Here is a 23,216-nt window from a genome sequence, read left to right as displayed (position 1 = left end):
ACTCTCAGCTGATTTTTCAATAGGCACATTTCATGCTGGAAGAGATTGGCACAAAATATTCAGTGATGAAAAGCAAGGACCTAAAATAAAACCAAGACTAATCTACCTAGCAAGATTATCATTCAAAATTGAAGGAGAAATAGCTTCCCAGACAAGAAAAAGCAAAAGGAGTTCATTCATCATCAACAAAACAGTATTACTAGAATTGTTAAAGGGTCTTCTTTAAGAAAAAAAAAGGAATAAAAATGAACATAGTTATAAAGAATAAAATGGCAACATGTATGTACCTATTAATAATCACTTTAAATGTAAATGGCTTAAATGCTCCAATCAAAAGACATAGAGTAATTAAATGGATAAGAAAATCCATGTACCATATTTTGCCATGTATAATGCACATCCACGTTTTTGGCCTAAACTTTCAGGAAAAAAAAAACTTTTGTTTTAATTTTTTAGTTCAGTTTTTATTTATTTATATTTAGATATATGTTTTTGTATTATACATGCTATTATTTTGCATATGAATATTATTATTGCTTTCCAGAGTTACACTTTTAATACATAAGCATAAGTAAAAGAATTAAAAAATTTGTATAGACATGGAATTAGTATTATCTATGTATAATGCACATCCTTATGTTTCACTTAAAAATTTGGACAAAAAAGTGCACATTATATACAGAAAAATATGGTATATGCTATCTACAAGAGACCTACCTCAGACTGAAAGACATATACGGAGTGAAATTCCAGGCATGGAATAAGAAGCTTCATGCAAATGGAAACAAACAAAAGAAAAAAAGCTGAGGTAGCAATACTTATATCAGCAAAATAGACTTTAAAACAAAGTCTATGTGAGACAAAGAAGGACACTACATAATAATAAAGAAATCAATCCAACAAAATGATATAACTTTTATAAATATTTATGCACCCAACAAAGAAATATATATATATATATATATGTGTGTGTGTGTGTGTGTGTGTGTGTGTATGAAATATTGATGAACACAAAAAGGAGAGAGTAATAATAATAAGGTCATAGTAGGGGACTTTAATACTCCATTGATCTCAATAGATTGAAAACAGAAAATCAAAAAGTAAACAGTGACCTTAAATGACACATTAGCCCAGATGGGTTGAATTGATTCTTTCAGAACATTTTGCCCCCGAGAAGCAAAATACACATTTTTTCAAGTGCACCTGAAACATTTTCCATGATATATCACATGTCAGGCCACAGAACAAGTCTCAATTAATTTAAGAAGGCTAAAATTATATTAGGCATCTTCTCTGACCACAGTGCTATAAAACTAGGTATCAGTTACAAGAAATAAACCAAAAACACATATACATATGAAGGCTAAATAAAAAGTTATTAAACAATAAATAGGTTAATAATGAGACAAAAAATAATTAAAAATGGGCAAAACACTTGAACAGACATTTCTCCAAGGAGGGTGTACAGAGGGCCCAGAAACATATGAATAGATGCTCAGCATCACTAGCCAACAGAGAGATGCAAATTAAAACCACAATGAGATACCACCTCATACCGGTTAGAATGTCCAACATAAACAAATCAACAAACAAGTATTGGACAGGATTCAGAGAAAAGGGAACCCTAGTGCACAATTGGTGGTAATGCAGCCTGGTACAGCCACTGTGGAAAACAGTATGGAATTTCCTCAGAAAACTAAAAATGGAACTGCCTTTTGACCCAGCAATTCCACGGCTGGGATTATACCCTAAGAGCCCTGAAACACCAATCCATAAGAACCTATGCACCCCAATGTTCATAGCAGCACACTTTACAATAGCCAAGTGCTGGAAGCAACCTAAGTACCCATCAGTAAATAAGTGGATCAAAAAATGATGGTACATTTACACAATGGAATTCTGTGCAGCAGAAAGAAAGAAGGAGCTTATAGCCTTTGAGACAGCAGGGATGGAACTGGAGAGCATTATGTTAAGTGAAATAAGCCAGGTTGTGAGGGACAAATACCATATGATCTCACCTTTAACTGGAACATAATCGACCAAAGAAAAAAGGAAACAAAATATAACCAGGGACATTGAAATTAAGAACAATCTAACAATAGCCAGAGGGGAGAGGGGGGGACAGTGGGGAGAAGGGTTTTTAGGAACTACTATAAAGGACACATGGACAAAACCAAGGGGAGGATGGAAGCAAGGGAGAGAGGTGGGTTTGGCTGGTGTGGGGAGAAAAGGCAGACAACTGTAATTGAACAACAATAAAGTAATTTAAAATAAATAAATAAATAAATAAATAAAGCTGAAAAAGTGAGATTAAAGAAGAAATCAAAAGAAACCTTGAGAAAAATGGAAATGAAAATACAATGACCAAAAATTTATGGGGCATAATGAAAGCAGTCCCAAAGGAGAAATTCATAGCAATACAGGCCTACCTTGAGGGGAAAAAAAATCTAAAATAAACAATTAATCCTACACCTAAAAGAGCTAGAAAAATAACAACAAGCAATGCCCAAAATGAGTAAAAGAAAGGAAATAATAAGGATCAGAGCAGAAATAACTGAAATACAGTCTAAAAAACAAAATAATACAAAAGATCAATGAAATCAAAAGCTGGTTCTTTGAAAAGGTAAATAAGATTGATAAGCCTTTAACCATATTCATCAAGAAAAAAAGTGGAAGCAAGGAAGTAAAATCAGAAATGAAAGAGAAGTAACAACTGACACCACAGAAATACAAAGGATTATAAGAAAATACTATGGATAATTATGTGCCAATAAACTGGACAATCTGGAAGAAAGGGTTGAATTGCTAGAAACATACCATCCTCCAAGACTGAATTAAAAAGAAACAGAAAACTTGAACAGAAAAGTTGTAACCAATGGAATCAAAGCAGCAATCAAAAAAATTCCCCCAAACAAAAGTCCTAACCCAAATGGCTTCAAAGGTGAATTTTACCAAATATTCAAAGAACTAACAGCTATCTCTCTCAACCTATTCTAAAAAAATTCAAGAGGAGGATGGATTCCCAAGCTTATTTAATATGACCACTATTATTCTGACTCCAAAGACATATCAAGACTCCACAAAGAAAGAAAATTATTGGCTAATATCCCTGATGAACATTGATGAAAAATCCTCAAAAAATATTAGTAAACTGAATTCAGCAATATATTAAAAAGATGTGAGCCCTGGCTGGCGTAGCTCAGTGGACTGAGTGTGGGCTGGGAACTAAAGTGTCGCAGGTTCGATTCCCAGTCAGGGTACATGCCTGGGTTGCAGGCCATGACCCCAGCAACTGCACATTGATCTCTCTCTCTCTCTCTCTCTCTCTCTCTCTCTCTCTCTCTCTCCCCCTCCATTCCTTCTCTAAAAATAAATAAATAAAATCTTTTAAAAAAGATGCTATGGGATTTATTCCTGGGATACAAGGACAATTCAATACCTGCAATTCAATGTCATATACCACATAAATAAAATGAAGGATAAAAATCTTACAATTATATCAACAGGTTCAGAAAAATAATTTGACTAAATCTAACACCCATTTACAAAAACTCTCAGCATAGTGTGAGTACAGGGAACATACCTCAACACTATAAAGGTTATATGTAGCAAAACCCACAGCTAACAGCATATGTAACAGAGAAAAACTAAAAGCATTTTCCTTAAGATCAACAACAAGACAGGAATGTCCACTTTCACCATTGTTATTCAGCATAGTACTAAAAGTCCTAGCCACAGCAATCAGACAAGAAAAATAAATAAATAAATGGTGTCCCAATTGAAAAGGAAGTAATAAAACTGTCATTATTTACCAATGACATGATACTATATAAAGAGAATGCTAAAAATTCCACCAAAAAAAGTGCTGGAAATGAAGGATGAATTCAGTGAACTCAACAGGATACAAAATAAAAAGTCAGAAATCAGTTGCATTTTTATAAACCAATAATAAACTATTAAAAAGAGAAACTGAGGAAACGATCCCATTTGTACTTGCATCAAAAATAAATTATCTAGGAATAAATCTAACCAAGGCAGTTAAAGACCTGTAATTGAAAAATTATAAGACATTAAAGAAAGAAATTGAAGAAGATACAAATAAATGGAAGCATATATCATGTTCATAGATAAGAAGAATTAATACTGTTAAGATGTCCATACTATCCAAAGCAATCTATAGATTTAGTGCAAATCCTATCAAAATATCAATGGCATTTTTCACAGAACTAGAACAAATAATCCAATAATTTATATGGAACCAGAAAAGACCCAGATATCAACAGCAAACTTGCAAAGAACAAAGTTGGAGGTATCATGTTCCCTGACATTAAACTATATTACAAGGCTATTGTAATCAAAATAGCATGGTACTAGATTAAAAACAGATAGATAGATCAATGAAACAGAATAGAGAGTCAAGAAATAAACCCATGACTATATGGTCAATTAATACATGACTAAAGAGGCAAGAATTTACAATGGGAAAAACAGTTTATTCAATAAATGGTGTTGGGAAAATGACACAAATATATTTAAAAAATGAAAGTAGACCAACCATATACAAAAATAAACTCAAAGTGAATTAAATACTTAAATGTAAGACTTCAAACCATAAAACCCCTTGAAGAAAATACAGGCAGTAAAATCTCTGACATTTCTCATAGCAATATTTTTCTGACATACCTCCTCAGACAAGGGAACAAAAGAAAGAACAAACAAATGGGACTACACCAAACAAAAAAGTTTTTATTTGCATTTTTATTTTATTTAAAAATTATTTATTGTTCAACTACAACTGTCCCCTTTTCCCCCCATTACTCTCCTCCACCCCACCCACTCCCACCTCCCACCTCCCACACGCAATCCTCCCCCCATTGTCTTTTTCCATGTGTCCTTTATCTATGTTTTTGCACAGCAAAGGAAACCATCAACAAAATGAAAAGACAATCTGTCCATTAGGGTAGGATATTCTCTAATGATACATCTTATAAGGGGTTAATATTCAAAATTTATAAACAACTAATAAAACTCAACACCAAAAAACCCCAATAATCCAATTGAAAAGTGGGCAGAGGACCTGAATAGACACTTCTGCAAAGAGGACATACAGATGGCCAATAGACATATGAAAAAATACTCAATGTCACTAATCATTAGAGAAATGCAAATTAAGACCACAATTAGATACCAACCACTTCATACCTATCAGAATTGGCTACCAACAATAAATCAACAGACAAATGTGGGTGAGAATGTGGAGAAAAGGAAACCCTCATTCACTGTCGGTGGGAATGCGGATTTATGCCACCACTACAGAAAACAGAATGGTTTTATTTTTTTTTTAATTAAAAATGCAGCCCTGGCTGGCATAGCTCAGTGGATTGAGTGCGGGCTGCAAACCAAAGTGTCGCAGGTTCGATTCCCAGTCAGGGTACATGCCTGGGTTGCAGGCCGTGACCCCCAGCAACCACACATTGGTGTTTCTCTCTCTCTTTCTCCCTTCCTTCCCTCTCTAAAAATAAATAAATAAAATCTTAAAAAAAATTTTTTGAAAAAAAATTAAAAATGCAACTGCCATATGACCCAGTGATTTCACTCCTGGGTATATACCCCAAAAAAACAAAAACACTAATTTGAAAGAATATATACACCCCTATATTTATTTCAGCATCATTTATGATAACCAAGATATGGAAGCAACCCAAGTCCCTATCAATAGACAAGTGCATTAAAAAGGTTCTGGTACATATGTACAATGGAATATTACTCAGTTATTAAAAAAGGAATGAAATCTTGTGACAGCATGGATGGACCTAGAGGACTGGAATCATGCTAAGTGAAATAGGTCAAACAGAAAAACAAATATCATATGATTTCACTTATGTGTAATCTAAAGAACAAAATCAATGAAAAACAAAAGACAGACAGAGAAATGAAGAACAGACTGCTGGTTACAAGACAGGCAAGGGTTTGGGGGGCTAGGCTAAAAGGTGAAGGGATTAAGATGTATAAATTGGACTTCCGGCCAAGATGGAGGCGTGGGTACATACACTTTGCCTCCTCGGATCAGCAGAAGAAGGACAACAACAAATTTTAAAAGAAAAAAATAACCAGAATTGCCAGAAAATCAAACTGTATGGAAGTCCAACAACCAAGAAGCTAAAGAATAAATATTCATCCAGACTTAAAGGAGGGGCAGTGATGGGAAGCTGGGATGAAGAGAACTCCCAGCAAGGTGATGGCTGGAGGACCTGTACAAGCAAGGTGGCAGCCGATGGACTGGGCAGTCCCAGCCCATCATTTGCGAGCAGATAAACTGGGAGGAACAACGGGGAGTGAGATAGACCACGCAATCCAGGGTTCCAGTGTGGGAAAAGAAAGCCTCAAAACCTATGACTGTAAAAACCTGTAGGGTTATGGTGATGGAAGAAACTCCCAGCCTCACAGGAGAGTTCCTTGGAGAGACCCACAGAATCCTAGAATATACACAAACCCATCCACAGGGGAATCAGCACCAGAAGGGCCCAATTTGCTTGCAGGTAGCAGGGGAAGTGACTGATAGTGGCAAGAGAGCGGAGGAGATAAGTGGCATTGTTCCCTCTCTGACCCCTACCCTACAGACAGTACTACAATGCAGCAATGTGGGTTGCCCTGCCCTGGTGAATACCTAAGGCTCCACCCCTTACAACATAACAGGGACACCAAGACAAAGAAATATGGCCCAAATGAAAGAATAGATCAAAGCTCCAAAAATAGAACTAAGTGATGAAGAGATAGCCAACCTCTCAGATACAAAGTTCAAAACACTGGTAATCGGGATGCTCAGAGAAATGGTTGAGTACAGGTCACAAAACAGAGGAAAAAGTGAAGGCCATGAAAAGTGAAATAAAGGAAAATGTCCAGGGAACCAGCAGTGATGGGAAGAAAACCAGGTCTCCAATCAATGATTTGGACCAGAAGGAAGAAATAAACATTCAGCTAGAACAAAATGAAGACAGAAGAATTCAAAACCATGAGGAGAAGCTTAGGAACCTTCAGGACAAGTCTAAATGTTCCAACATCCAAATCATAGGGTTGCCAGGAGGAAAAGAGGAAGAGCAAGAAGTTGAAAACATTTGAAAACATAATGAAGGAGAACTTCCCTAATCTGTCAAAGGAAATAGACTTCCAGGAAGTCTAGGAAGCTCAGACATTCCAAAGAAGTTGGACCCAAAGAGGAACACACCAAGGCACATCATCATTAAATTACCCAAGATTAAAGATAAGGAGAGAATCTTAAAAGCAGCAAGAGAAAAGGACACAGTTACATACAAAGGAGTTCCCATTAGACTATCACTTGATTTCCCAAAAGGAACCTTGCAGGCAAGAAGGGGCTGTCAAGAAGTATTCCAAGTCATGAAAGGCAAGGACCTACATCCTAGATGACTGTATCCAACAAAGCTATCATTTAGAATGGGAGGGCAGACAAAGTGCTTCCCGGATAAGGCCAGGTTAAAGGAGTTCATCATCACCAAGCTCTTATTATATGAAATGTTAAGGGGACTTATCTAAGAAAAAGAAGATCAAAACTATGAATAGTAAAATGACAAAAATCTCACAACTATCAACAACTGAACCTAAAAAAAAACAAAAAACAAAAAAAAACAGAAATAGAAACAAACTAAGCAAATGACCAGAACAGGAACAGAATCACAGAAATGGATATCACAGGGAGGGTTATCAGTGAGGAGGGGAAGGGGGAGAATAGGGAGAAATGTACAGAAAATAAGAAGCATAAATGGCAGGTACAAAATAGACAAGGGTAGGTTAAGAATGGTATGGGAAATGGAGAAGCCAAAGAACTTATATGTATGATCCATGGATATGAACTAAGGTGGGGAAATGTGAGTGGGAGGGGTATGTAGGGTGGAGGGGAATAGAGGGGAGAAAAAAATGGGACAACTATAACAGCATAATCAATAAAATATATTAGAAAAGATGTACAAATTGGTAGTTACAAAATAGTCATGGGAATGTAAAGTACAGGATAGGGAATATGATCAATAAAATTATAATAACTATGTACAATGCCAGGTATATACTGGAAATATCAAGGGGAACACTTTGTAAAGGATATGATTGCATAACCACTATGCTGTACACTTGAAACTAATGCAGAAAAATATTGTGTGTGAACTGTAATTGAGAAATAAAATTTAAAGAAGAATTAGCTTCAACTATATTTTATAATTATATATACATATGTTTATGAATTTTGGCTTAGTAAAATCTGATGTAATTTAAATTATATGTGTGTGTGTGTGTGTATATATATATATATATTAAATAGAGGGATCCAAGAGGCACTGTTGAGAGTTCGCACATCAAGAAATACAACTCTGAACATATTATTTATAGCATGTAGGTATAACCAGTAAAAGCAAAACCAGAAACATTGAAAAGAGATTACCCTTGGAGAGTAGGTGGGCAGGAAAAGGGAGGGGAGATTGTGTTGTATATTTGCAGCACTGTTGAGATTTTTACTATTAAGTGTATCACTGTTATAAAATTAAAGCATTATAAAAATATATTATGGCACTGAAAAATATACCTTTCTACGTCTTTGTTCATTATCTTACCCTATGTCCAGGTAAGGTAAATAGGTAATTGTGTGGTAAAGAACATATGCAATATAAACACATGCATCCTCTTCAATGCTGCTGATGAGATTTGGTGTCAGTCTATTTGCAGCCCAAACAACTATGCATTATAGCTATATATCACCTGAATGTAGTAGGATTGGCTGCTCTAAAATTCAAGTTATAGTTTTGTAGACAGTTTTCGACCTAAAGGGGTTGTGAATAAGAACTCTTCAATAGATAATTTTCTTCACTAAAAATTTGCTTACTATCCCGAGAAGCAGCATTGTTCAAACCTCAGTTTAGAATGCTCTGTGAAGATACTTACTTGATTAAGGTGTTTAGCTGATTTCATTGTCTCTAAACATTTTCAAGACTAAAACTATTGTGTCCATTTAGACACTATTGTTTCTATTGTATAGGGCCTTGACACACCCCACCCCATTAAAGTCTTTATTATCTAGTGGATTCAAAATAATTTTCTACAGAGAATTATGAAATAAAGACACATACTCTAGTGTACACCCCCATGACCCCCAAGCAAGAATTCAAGCCTGAGTCATCATTGGGCATTTCAATTTTCCCATGAGGAGGCCACACTTCCTCTGCTAAATGTCTTGCCAAAGCTTGCATTTAATCAGCAATTGAGAGCAGCTGCTCACCCTGTAGCTGTTGGAGAGGACAGTCTTCAATTTGCCTGCTGCTAACAGGAATGATTTCTTAAAAGGTCATTAGCTATGTCATTCTTTCTCCTGTTGTGAAATCTACATCTACATCACACTGGCCTAGCAAAGAGCTGGGCCCCTGGAGTGCACAGATAATTACTTCTACTAAATTGCTTTGTTGCCCAATGCTGTTTAACCAGCTTGAGAGGTGCCCTCTGTAAAAATTGGTGAAATTTTCCTAGCACATCATTCACTACCCCACACTGTATTTTCTTTAAAAAGACTTCCAGGCTTAATTTGTACCTTATCTTGGTACCAAAAATTATTCAGATTCTTGGAGGGACTTGTTCTGCATCATTGTGTTACCTCCATGAACAGTAGATCACACTGGCTGCCATTCTCATGTGGCAAGCATTCTTAGAGGTAAAACTGCTCTTCACTCTTTCAAAGTGAAATGCCATCATTGTACTAGTATATGGATTTTTAGCCTTATTCCAGGATCCATGTTCCGTCCTCTGCTTTTCTTTCTTCTAGTTTTATGTTTACATCATTGTAGTCTATTTTATTTATCCTTATGTCACCCTAGTTGTTTTGTAACAAAAAAGGATAATTAAATAAACAAATAACTAAAATAACCCTCACACCGAATCCAAGGTAAATTCCTTGTTCTTACTTCAGAGATAAGAAAACTGATTCCAAAGTTCATTCTCTTATCCCCCTTTCCTATCATATAAGAGCCTCTATACAGTTCTTAGAAGTATTGTTTCCCAAGGATTGCAAGGAAATTTTTAATGAGTGAATGTTATATTGTAGAGGAAATTTGTTTATAAACTACTAAGGCAAAGTTACAAACCTAACTACTATGTGTGACCTACATCCAGGCCATAATATTGTTAAGGCTAGTTGCTTGGGCTACAACTTGATCAAGCTGGGCTGCACTTCCTGCTGAGGGTTCTTATGGGCCAGACATGGAGCCTGTGCAGCTGCCCAAAGCTGGGCATGGGCTTTCTACAGACCATGTAACACTACTGGACCACTTCAGGCCCTCAGCTGTTTCCTTCCTCCAGCTCCTCACAGCCCCTCTGTTTTCTACCTCAGCCTCTGTGTTCTCCCCAACACTCTGGGCCAGGCATAGATCTGCCTGTGCTGATGGAGGAGAAAGGGGAATGACTCAGAACACTGAATGTTGGCTTACACAAATTGACCTCCCCTTGATTCACAGACGTGAGGATCAGAAAAGAGCACAGGCAACAGCTCAGTACCACGTGCCCAAGTGAATATTTGTTCATGGTCAGACTCCACACACTTAGCGTCTCTGTGCTTTGTAAATATAGTCTGTGAAGTCTTTTCTGCCTGAGTCAGAACAGATACTTAGCTTACTTCTCTCTCCTGCCCCTAGATTAGTCCAGAACCTGGCATGTAGTAGGTGCTCAGTAAACTTTGGTTCATTCTTCTTGTTCAGTCTTAAAGTTGCCTGGCAGCTATTCCTCTTTAATCCTCTAGGTATGAATTCTGGGGCCATGTTGGCTCCTCCTTCCTCTCTTGGCTTTTGCTCACACACAATGGACCTGATAAAAGCCCCAACATGATTTATCAAAAACCCATCTCCTTCAAGCCAAAGGCCCTAGGAACTTTGAAAGGAAACAGGCTCCATGTGCTTCCAATTGGGCTCCATTTAACTCATCATACTGTTGTTCTGCTGGAGCTGGGGAATGTGAGGGACACCCTGGAACTGGCCCATGGCTGTGCTTAAAGATGTTTTTCTTAGAAGCAGGAAGTTATGTCCTGCCAAGAAGAAATGAAAATAAAGCCCCCAAAGGTTCATTGGGTTCACTGGAAGCCACACTGAGACATTGCAGTGTGCTTGGTTCCTGCCTAGAGGAAGTTAGGAAGGGGCTCTGTCCAGAGCTCTGAGGAGGATGCTGGCAAGTCAGGCCCCAGCAGGGCACTGTTGGGGTCAGAGCAGATCACATGTCTTCCCTGGCCCAGGGTATCCACAGTGCACAGTGGCCCCTCCTTCTCTCAGATAACCTGCCTGCTCAGCACTGCAGCTGCCCCAGCCTATTTCTCTGAATCCCCACAGAGGCCAATAGGCATACGCAAAGGGCCCAGAAGAACCTGGAGTCCTAATCCTGGCTCTCAGCTGATGAAAGTGTATCCTTAAACCAACCTCTTAGCCCCTTTGGGCAGCAGATTTCTAATGCCCAGGGCTGCTCTTTCTACTGCTCCACACTTCCTTACTCCCTTACCACTGGCTCCTCACCTCCCTGGCCAGACTCAGACAAGGCTACTTACTCAAAGTCACTCACCAGGTGCGTGGAGCTGTTTAAACAGCCTGGGAGTATGAAGAGGAAGCCTTCTGGGGAAGGAGAGAGTGATGAATTCCTCTAGACTGTGGTTGGTGTGCCCTGGTGCTCCCCAGCAATGGGGAGCCCTGGCTATGGGGAGGCTATGCAGATGGAAGACTGCAAGCAGGAATGCAAACAGACCCACCAGAAACGACCAGGGGAGCAATGGCTTTTTGATACCTTCGGGGAAAATTCTGGGTAGACAATACAGAATTCATTTCCACCTTTTACATTCATTCAGTAAATACTGACAGTCTTTCATTTGTTCAATGAAAAATAACAACAAAAAAAGAAAACTAGGGCTTTGGCCTAAAGACCAAACCCATTCTGTCAAGTACTGAGTTTGCAGTCTTGGGGAAACTATGTAAATGTCTCAGTTTTCTCAACTGTAGAACAGGGAGAAATATCTCTATCTAATTGGGTCCCCATGTATTAATCTATAAAACACTACTTGATATCCTCTGTTCCCCAGGGAAACCTGGACACTGGATCCCTGTAGCTCTTTGCACAGATATCCATCAGAGCCCTAGTGATTTTAGGATTATACATTTGTCACTTACAGGTGTTTCTGAGCTCCTAGAGTATAGGGGCTTTATTTTATTCCTCTATCTGTCCCCAGACTCTGGAAGAGTCCTCTGCTCAGGTAAGGGTGGGTAAAATAAATAATAAAGTGATTTATCTTCTCTGTTATGTCCTGAGAAGGTACCATAACAGAGAGGTGCCTGAGCTGCAAAGATGGACATGATGAGGTTAGCCAGATCTTTGTGACAATGGTGGGACAGTGGGGCAATTGAAGTAGATGTCCTTGGTCACCTCCCAGCCAGCTGTAGGGCCAAGGAAATGCTGAGGGTAGACTAGATGTCTAGAGGCAGGTAGTGAGACAATGGTGTATCCTACTCAATTCCAGAAACTGGCATCCTTCTGGCATGGGAGAGCTTACCACATAAGTCATACTTTGAGGTATCTTGAAATCATTAGTAACTTCTGTCCCTGGGCTCTGGAACTTAGAAGTGGGGTAAAAGAGGACTACAGATTTCAGCTCAACCAAAGAATTTTCAAGAATTGGAATTGTTTGACTATAGAATTAGCTGTCTCAGGAGGTGGTGAGTTGCTCAGCTCTAAGTGTTTTTATATCAAGTCTTGAAGGCCATATTTTAGAAATGTTTCATTGGTTAGTCATGAATCATTGAAGATTAGATTACATTCCCCAATGATTGGTATCAGCATAATAAATTCTTACAACAGACAAACAATGTGGAAGGCTCAGAACATGATGGTAGTATTTCCAATTGCTCTCCCAGGTGCCTTAGCATTCCTGCCACTTTCACCATGGGGTGAAAGAGTAGAGGAAATAGTCATCATGCATAATTGGTGGTACATGAACTGATTTTACAAAATACACAGACCAAACTTTAAAAAAAAATTATGTGTTTTGTTCCAGTTAAATCCAAGTATTTTTGTGGTTATTCTCTATTTATGGCAAGTACTAACTGGCCTATATTTATGGAGTAAAGTTTTATTTTAAAATAAACCAAATATAATACCATTTATGATTGCTCAAAAAATTAAATACTTATGTGTAAATCTAACAAAAAAAGAACTTGTATGCTGAAATCTATAAAACATTTACTGAAAGAAATCAAAGTATAAGTAATGGAGATATATACCAGACTGAAGACTTAGCATAATAAAGATGTCAATCTTCTTCAAGTTGACATACAGGTTTAATGCAATTTTATCAAAGTTCCATGAAGATGGGGTTTTTTATGTTGTTTTACTTCATTTTGTTTTGTAGGTATAAGCATAGTGATTCTAAAATTTATATGAAAAAGAAAGAAACTTGATATTTAAAACAACTTTGTGAAGGAATAACAAAACAGGAGAATCTGTGCATTTTATTTCAAGAATTATTACATAACAACAGTAATTAAAGTTGGCAGTATCAGTGGAAGAATACACACATATATTGATCAGTAGAACAAGATAAAGAACTAAGAAAGAAACCCACACAAATATGCCCATCTGAATTTTTTTATCCTCATTTGAGAACATGCATATTGATTTTAGAGAGAAGGGAGGGGATGGAGAGAGGGGAGGAGAGAAACATTGATGTGAGAGAGAAACATCAATCTGTTGCCTCTTATACACAGCCTAAACAGGGACCGAACCCAAAACCTAAGCATGTGCCCTGACCAGGAATTGAACCTGTGACCTTTGGGTTTATGGGATGATGTTCCAACCAACTGAGCCACACTGGCCAGGACTCCATCTGATTTTTGACAAAACTGTAAAAGCCATTTAATGGAGGAAAGATAGAATTTTCAACAAATGATGCTAGAACAATTCACAAGAAAAAAAACATATCTCAACCTAAGTATTATACCGAGTGTCAGAATTAACTCAAAATATATCATAAACTTAAATGTAAAAAATGTAACTACAAAATTTAAAATTAATACAAAGTAATCTCCAGGAGCTAGAGCTAGACAAAGAGTTCTTAGACTTGGCACCAAAAACATAATACATAAATAAAAAGTTGAAATTGATCAATTAGACTGGATAAATAACTTTTGCTCTACAAAATACCTTTTAAGAGGATAAAAAAAGAAGCTACAGACTGGAAGACAATATTTACAAACCACATATCCAACAAAAAACTAGTTTCTAAAAATATATAAAAAATGCTCAAAACTTAACAGTAAATATCAAACAATCCAATTAGTAAATGGACAAAGACATAAAGTTACAGTTCACCAAAAAGGATGTAAAGATGTAAAATAAGCATGTTAAAAGATGTTCAACATCATTAGCCATTAGGCAAATGCAAATTAAAATCACAATTATATATCACCATGTACCTATCAGAAGAAAATATACTAAAGCTATAATGAGTCCATAAAAAAAACTAATAAAATATTGGTAATGAATGGTACATGAATATGGCAAAATTTTTGAAAGCATCACTTGACTGACTGGAGCATGGGATACATTGGCCCTGATGACCTCCAGATAGGATCATGTTGGGCATTTGAAGTCAGAAACCCTGGCTTGAGTTCTGCCATTAACGCTTATTAACATTATGATACTGAGCAAGCCATTTAACTCCTCTGTCTGAGATAAGAGTAAAGTGTAAGAGATATAATAATATGATATATCTTAAGACAGGAATGAAATTATCTTTTATGACTATTTCACAGTACTTTTATGAGACTCAAGTAAGAAAAGTAATTATGAAACAGTAGTTATTAATATAAAGGTCCTTTTCCATTTTGAGATTCTATGATTTTATGTTAAATCAAAGAAGTCCTGTCAACACTATTTATTTCAATTACTACATAAGGTCCAAGTAGCCTCCCTTCCTCCCTCCTTTCCCCACTTCTTCTTCCTTCTCTTCTTCCTTTCCTTCCTCCCTCCCTCCCTCCCTTCCTTCAACAAATGTGTATTGAATCTCACTATGTATCAACTCCAGTGCTAGAGGCATGAGCTACAAAGCCAAATGATTATATCCAATACTTGGAGATGCTAATATGTTTTCTAGTGGAGGTAATATATCCAAAATTACTACATGGGATGGTAATTTTCATTATACAAGAACCAAAGAGGAGGTTTCTTTCTTGTCTTGGTGGGTTAGAAAATATTTCTTGGAGAAAATGTATATAATATGTATGTTGAAGGTGACAAAGGAGTAAGAGAATACAGAAAGAGGAGTGAAATGGTAAGATCCCTGGCCTTAATCACATAGCAGTAGAGTTCCAAGAACCACAAGAGGGGAAGCCTTACTACACAGACAAGTTTCTGCTTGTTTCACATTTGTTACTATCTCATTGGCCAAAGCAAGTCACAAGGCCAGTCTAGATTCAAGGGGTTTGAAAAAGTCTCCAGCACTGGATGGGAGGAGCTGTCAACATTGTGGCCACTTTGTAATCTATCACAGGAAGTGAGCTTCATAAAAATATCTACAACTCAAACTCTTATTTGACTGTTCTTTACTGGGCTTCTGGACTCCTCTACCCCTTGCTTGACACTGTTATCTCTTTTCTCCACTCAGTATTTATTATTTTTAACTTGACTCAGGGTCTTATCTACTTCTCCGCTTTTCATGTTCCTTTCTTTATAAGAGGGGTTCTCCCTTTGCAAGGTCTCCAACAACAAGTGCTAAGCCATCTCCCATGCTCGAGTCCCCACAGGGTACATTCTAGGACCTTCAGCCTGATGGCCACAGAGCCCAGCTCGGCCTCTGCTGGATCTAGCTATAGCTTCCCCTCAGGCATTCCAACAAAGTGCTGTCTCTTTTAAACCTATACCTGTTGTAGACACCTTCAGTGGGTCCCTGAAAGCCACAGATCATGTGAAAGAACATGATCAGCCCCAATGCTGAGAATCAGCATAAGAAATTCCTACAACACAGAAACAATGTGGGAGGCCCAGAACACTGACAATAGTATTTCCAAGTGCCCTTCGAGGTACCTGATCATCCTTGCTACTTTCTCCATTAGGGGAAGAGTTGGGGAAAGTAGTCACCTACCATCCTGTGCATTTTTTCTTATCAATGCCCCTGTTTCTTATAAAGCCCCTTAGAGTGTACTAACTCCGCAATGGAGAGATGGTGTTGGAATTTCTCTCTTTCCAACACATCTTAATGCTTCTGAGATCCTGGCTTCAAACAACACCGACTCACTAGCAACATACTCAGCCAGGGTTGTGGGGCTTCCTAGGGGCTGTCACTTGATTGCTGACATGTGTGATGGCACAGAAACTGCTCTTTCTGTAACTTATTTGGAGACATGAGGAACAGGTTTAGCCAAACTCCTATTGATAGCAATTTAAGAAACTGGGATAAAGGATCCCGGATGCTCCCTGATTCTGTTGGCAATCTCCCTCGTGGGTACCAAAATGTGATCTGTAGACAAACAGAGCCTTGTCAGTACTCTGACCTCTTCTAGAGAGCATCCTGCAGCCAGCTGGGGCCCAGGGTCTGCTCAGATTGCTGTATCAGACCAGCCCTGTATCAGGGCTGATACAGACCAGATTGCTCTGGGAACCTGACACTGTGCAGGACACCAGCACCGGACAGCACCCCCATACCTAGATAAATTGTGATTTACTGAAGTGCCCAGTCAAAGAGCTTCACTTGTCAAACCTCCCACATGAAGGTGATCTTCCTGACCCAGCAGGAAGCAGTTGGCAATTACAAAGATGTTTTGTTACCATGAGGGGCTGTACCTCCAAGAATGGGTGATGAAAAGCAGATGAAGGCAGCAGTCACTAATGGGGCTCTGCCTAGGGAGCATTCCACTTGGGCAGAGGGGCCTGCCAGGCTGAGGAGGTCTCTGTGTCTCCAGCACAAACTCCAGTTTGGCCAGATTCATGAGAAATGTTCCCTTGTGTGGGGGAATATGCTCAGTGCAGGGCAAAGAGTTCTAATGTGGGAGCTTGCTGCACAAATGCCCTGACACCCCTGATTGCAGATTTCACATCAGTCAATATGAGTGACCGCCATTCCTTTCTGGAACCATCTGTGGCCACAGAAATGCTTCATCCCACCTACTGAATGGGAGACACTTTCGGAGAAGTGAATAAAGACACATGGCTGCCACCAGCCTGTCAAGGGGTCACTTCTGCTGCTCTTGCCACATTTTTTCTTAACCTGCCAAACTCTTATTCACTTGACAAGGCACTGCCCAGGGGCCACCTCCCCTGGGGAGCCCTCGTTTCCAGCTCTCCAGGCTTTATCACACTGCACAAGTCACATGATATCAACACAGGTGTTTGAGGTGCTTCCTGCCCAACTTGTAGGTAAGCCTATGTTGATTCTCTCTAAGTCTCCACCATCTAATTATTGTTTTGCTACAAAATAGGTGCTAAAATAAGCATGTGCTTGATACATAAATAAATATTTTTGCTTTGGTTTCCTCAACTTCAATAGTGAAAGTAATTCATGAACTTGGTGAACAAAATGGAGTTGCATTGCTTCTAATACTTAAATTTTAAAATAGCATGTGTTTACCCCCCTCCCATACTCCAAGGAGCAATCTTCCCACTGGGATCCGATCATCAGCTGTGAGTATCCTGGTAGGGTGGTACAGCCCCAGGTCAGGCTGATTTTTTTTCCTGATCTGCCCTTTGCCACTCTCCTCTGAGCATTGTTCTTGCTGCTTCACACTGTTTCAGAAATCCTTATGCAGAAAGTTCTGGGCTTGTTGCTCTGTGTGCATGACAGCATTGGGTGGGAGCAGGATGCAGGGGAGGGACACTCATATGCTTGGTGGGCCAATGTTCAGTGGGCCTGGAATCCCTGGGTTCAGTTACTCAGGTAGCCAGCTGCTTTGACTGACACACATGCATGCAAGCACACACACTCACACCACACTTGTTTCCAGGACATACCAGGACAGGAGGGATGTCCAGGCTCAGCCATATCCTCTCATGGCCACCTAGAGCCCTTGTTGAGTCAGGGAGACCAGTCCTACTTTTCTGCCCTCAAAGCTGAATGTCCTTTCTTGTCAGCTCTATTCAGCAGGGTCTACTCAATCCACTTGCTAATATTAAATCTCAAAAAGGAAGGATTTGGAATTTCAACTCCTTCCTAGAAACTGTGAGTAATATTAAAAAGAATGACCTTCTCTATGCAAAATAGTAAAAATATACAAGAGGTGCTTACTTGCTAAGATCAATTTTCCCAAAGGTGCCTCTAAGGGAGTTGGAACAGGCAGAACAAAGAAAGTCTGCTCCATGGTAATTTGATGTCTATGCTGATGACCAGCAGTTGCTCTCACTGGAATAATGTCAAGTTCTGCTCCCTGGATAATGTCCCACATGCACTCATAACACATAACAGAGATTCAAGAGTAAGAGAGGGTATGTACACAAGTGACAGTGTTGTGAAGTTTGCATCACAAAAGTGTCACTTTATTCTGTTGTTGATTATTGACTAAACAAAGTGAAGTTCCAAATGCATGGGTCTCCATTTGCTGCATTACTTATTTCTATTTGGTTATAATACAGGTTTAGTAGGAATGTCATGGACATAATTGTCCCTGCCCTGAAAGTTCATAGTTCATATGTTGAAGACCTTAATACAATATGACTATTTGGAGACAGGACCTTTGAGGAGATAATTAAAGTTAAACTAGGTCATAGGGTGGGGCTCTAATTAAATATGATGGTGAATGGTGTCCTTCGATGGAGAGAAGAAAGAGCAGAGCTCTCTTGCTCTTTGTGCTCTCATTGAGGAAAGGCCATGTGAGACACAGCAAGAAGGCAGTCATCTGCAAGCCGAGGAGAGAGACCTCAGGAGAAACCAACCCTGTTGGCACCTTAATGTTAGACTTCCAGCCTCCAGAACTATGAGAAAATAAATTTCTCTTGTTCAAGAAACCCAGCATGTGGTATTTTGTTGTGGCAGCCCAAGCTAAGATAAACACAAAAATCTAACCAGCCCAAGCCAACTAAGACAAACACAAAGCCCTGGCTGGCATAGCTCAGTGGATTGAGCATGGGCCTATGAACCAAAGGGTTACCAGTCTGATTCCAAGTCAGGGCACATGCTGGGGTTGTGGGCCAGGTCCCCAGTAGGGAATGTGTGAGAGGCAACCACACATTGATGTTTCTCTCCCTCTCTTTCCCCTTTTCTTCCCTTCTCTTTAAAATAAATAAATAAATAGATAGATAGATAAGCACAAAAATCTAACCAGCCTAGCTTATCCAGAGGACATGATGCCCAGATGCCCAGTGAAGAACTGGGAGAAAAGACAATAGATGCAAGCATGTTTGTAGGGCTAATATTTTCAGGGGTTAGAGACATTATCACCCAGCCTTTGTGGCTCAGAGAATGGCTATGAACCTAAAATGTAGAAAAAAAGGAAAAGAGTCAGTCCATAGTTTTGAATTACAAAATCAAGTTGTGAAATTCATGGAAGTGACAATAGGGTAATAAAAACAAGTATTTTAAAAAATATTTTTTAATCTTGAGAAGATAGAGCCACATTCATAAACAAGATAAGCATCTCCATGGAGCAGAAATAACATGTGAGCCCACATGACCAGGCTGAAGCTGCAGGAATGGATACTGGCACCACAAGGCAGACTGCCACTGAGAAGAGCAACTGAGGTCACTCACTGCTGGGGAGTCATCTGGAGCCAGCCTCCCTGGGGGAAGCCCACAGGTTGAGCTCCTGAGCACGCAGACATGGCACCAAACCTGAGATAGCTGCCTGTGCTATAGGCAGCAATAAATATTTCCCTGGAGTGTCAAGACAGAATGGAGACAGCCACTCTTCTGGGATCCAAGGCAAGCCATGCCCTGGCTGAGGAATAGGATCAGCAATGTACTCTTAGAAAGATCCCTGGGACACCAGTATAAGATCTGCATAGAAAACTGGGGAGCTGGTTGAAGGCAACAGCAACAATGCCAAACAAGAGGAATAAACTCAGGGACAAGAGGAAGTGATTAAAACTAGGACATTTACACCACATGGGGAAAGCTACCAATAAAACAGTCAGCCAAAACACGAACAAAGGAAGGATTCACTCCAGAAGAAGTGAAGATAATTTAGACAAATCCATTCATTGAGCAATTAAATGAATGTGTTAGGCAGCTATTCTTTGCTAGGCAGTGTTCTAGGTGCTGGCGATGCATCAAAAAAAAATCCTTAACCTGCATTGAGGGAGAGAGATAGATAATATAATTTATGTAGTATATTAGATATTGGTAAGTGCTATAGAAAAAAATGGAACAAAGTAAAATGCACTGGGGACATGGGGCTGAAGAACAGTAGGTTGCAGTTTAAATCAGCCTTAAAAATAAAGATATTTAATATTTTTCAACAGATAATGAAAGAAATAAAGAAATAATATCAATAAAAAATAACAAGTGTGGCTTTTGAAAAACAGGTGCTTCTAATTATTAGGAAAATGCAAATCAGAACCATGGTGAGGGATCACCTGACATCTCCCAGAATGGTTATTATAAAAGATAAGACACAACCAGTATTGGAGAGGATATGGAGAAAAGAGATCCCTCAGGCACTCTTGATGGGAATATAAATTAGTGCAGCCTATATAGAAAACAGTATGAAAGTTTTTCAGAAAATTAAGAACTATCATACAATCCAACAATTTCTCTTCTGTGTATTTAGTGAAAGAATACAAAAACTATAATTTGAAAAGATACATGTACCCCTATATTTACTGCAGCATTTTTCACAAAAGCCACGATATGGAAACAGCTTAAATGTCCATCAATAAATGAAAGGCTAAGGAAGGTGTGGTACCTGTATACAATGGAATGCTACTCAGGCATAAAAAGATGAAATACTGTCATTTGTGACAGCCTGGATGTATCTTGATGGTATTATTATAAATGAAATAAATCATATGGAAAAGGACAAGAACCATATGATTTTACTCATATGTAAAAGATAAAACAAAAAGGAACAAATAAAAAAACAAACTCATAGATACAGAAGAAAGATTTATGGTTTAAGAGGGGAGGGCAAAATGGGTAAAGAGGGTCAAATGTATAGTGATAGATAGAAACTAGATTTTGGTGGTGAGCATGCAATACAATATATAGATTTTATTTTATTTTTAAGTATATTTTATTGACTATGCTATTACCATTTTCCCGGTTTCTCCCCATTTATCCCCCTCCACCCTGCACCCCACAGCCCTCCAGCATCCCCCCTCCTTAGTTCGTGTCCATGGGTTATACATAGTTCTTTGAGTTCTCTATTTCCTATACTATACTTAACCTCCCCCTGTCTATTTTGTATCTACCAATTGTGCTTCTTCTTCCCTGTACCTTCCCCCACTATTCCTTCTTTTCCCCTCCCCACTGACATCTCTCCATGTGATATCCATTTCTCTGATTCTGTTCCTGTTTTAGTTGTTTGCTTAGTTTTTGTTTTTGTTGTTTGTCTTCTCCTTTAGGTTCATTTGTTGATAGTTGTGAGTTTCTTGTCATTTTATTGTTCATATTTTTTATCTTCTTTTTCTTAGATAAGCCCCTTCAATATTTCATGTAATAAGGGCTTGGTGATGATGAACCCCTTTAACTTGACCTTATCTGGGAAGCACTTTATCTGCCCTTCCATTCTAAATGAAAGCTGGGCTGGATAGAGTCATCTTGGATGTAGGTCCTTGCCTTTCATGACTTGGGATATTTCTTTCCAGTCCCTTCTTGCCTGCAAGGTTTCTTTTGAGAAATCAGCTGATAAGCTAATGGGAGCTCCTTTGTAGGTAACTCTTTCTTCTCCTCTTGCTGCTTTTAAGATTCTCACTTTATCTTTAATCTTGGGTAACTTAATGATGATGTGCCTTGGTGTGTTCCTCTTTGGGTCCAACTTCTTTGGGACTCTCTGGGTTTCCTGGATTTCCTAGAAGTCTATTTCCCTTGCCAGGTTGGGGAAATTCCCGGTATGCTATTACCGGGAAAACAGTAATAGCATAATCAATAAAATATACTTAAAAATAAAATAAAATCTATATATTGTATTGCATGCTCACCACCAAAATCTAGTTTCTATCTATCACTATACATTTGACCCTCTTTACCCATTTTGCCCTCCCCTCTTAAACCATTTTCCTTCATTATTTGTTCAAATAAGTTTTTAATTTCTTGCTCTTCTTCTTCTCCTTCTGGTACCCCTATAATTCGGACATTGGAACATTTCAGGTTGTCCCAGAGGTTCAAAAGTCTTTCTTCACTTTTTTGAATTCTTATTTATTCATTCTGTTCTGGTTGGATGCTTATTTCTTCCTTTTGTTTTAAATCATTGATTTGAGTCCTGGTTTCCTTCCTGTCACTGTTGGTTCCCTGAATATTTTGCTTTATTTCATTCTGGGTATCTTTCATTTGTTTTTTTCATTTTCAACCAAGCTCAATCAGTTCTATGAGCATTTTGATTACCAGGGCTTTGAACTCTCCATCAGATAAGTTAGCTGTCTCCTCATTGCTTAGCTCTCTGAAGCTTTGCTCTGTTCTTTCATTTGGGCCATATTTCTTTGTCTCAGTGCAACTCTTGAGTTGTAAGGGGGTGGGGCCTTAGGTTCACCAGGGCAGGGCAACCCTCCTTGCTGCACTGTGGCACTGCCTGTACAGGAGGGGTCACAGAGGGAACAATGTATCTCACTTGCTTGGCTCTAGCCCCACTTCCCAAGGAATTCTCATGTGTGACTGTGAGTCTCTCCCTCCTAGGCAAATGCCATGGTCCTCCACCTTGCAGCAGTTTCTCTCAGCTAGCCCTGCTTGTGAGGTCTGCTGCCTCACTGTGGGTTCTTACCAGTCTGGTTGGTCTGGTTGACTGTTTCTTTAGTTCCTTGGTTGTCAGAACTCTGTGCAGTTTGATTTTCTGGCAATTCTGGTTGTTTATTGATTTTAGATTGGTTGTTATTCTCCTTTTGGTTGTGCAAGGAGGTGAAGGGTTTCTACCTGCACGTCCATCTTGGCCAGAACTTAGTATATAGATTTTAAATTACATACTCCCAAAATTTATATAGTGTTATTAACCAATATTACCTAAAGAAAAAACCAGACTTTTACAAGTAAAAACAAGTAACTATGAATCCAAACAAGTAAATGTATG

Source organism: Phyllostomus hastatus, unplaced genomic scaffold, assembly GCF_019186645.2.
Source record: "Phyllostomus hastatus isolate PE091 unplaced genomic scaffold, TTU_PhHast_1.1 phas_contig_38, whole genome shotgun sequence".
NCBI classification, from domain to species: Eukaryota; Metazoa; Chordata; class Mammalia; order Chiroptera; family Phyllostomidae; genus Phyllostomus; species Phyllostomus hastatus.
This window is presented reverse-complemented; position numbering follows the sequence as displayed.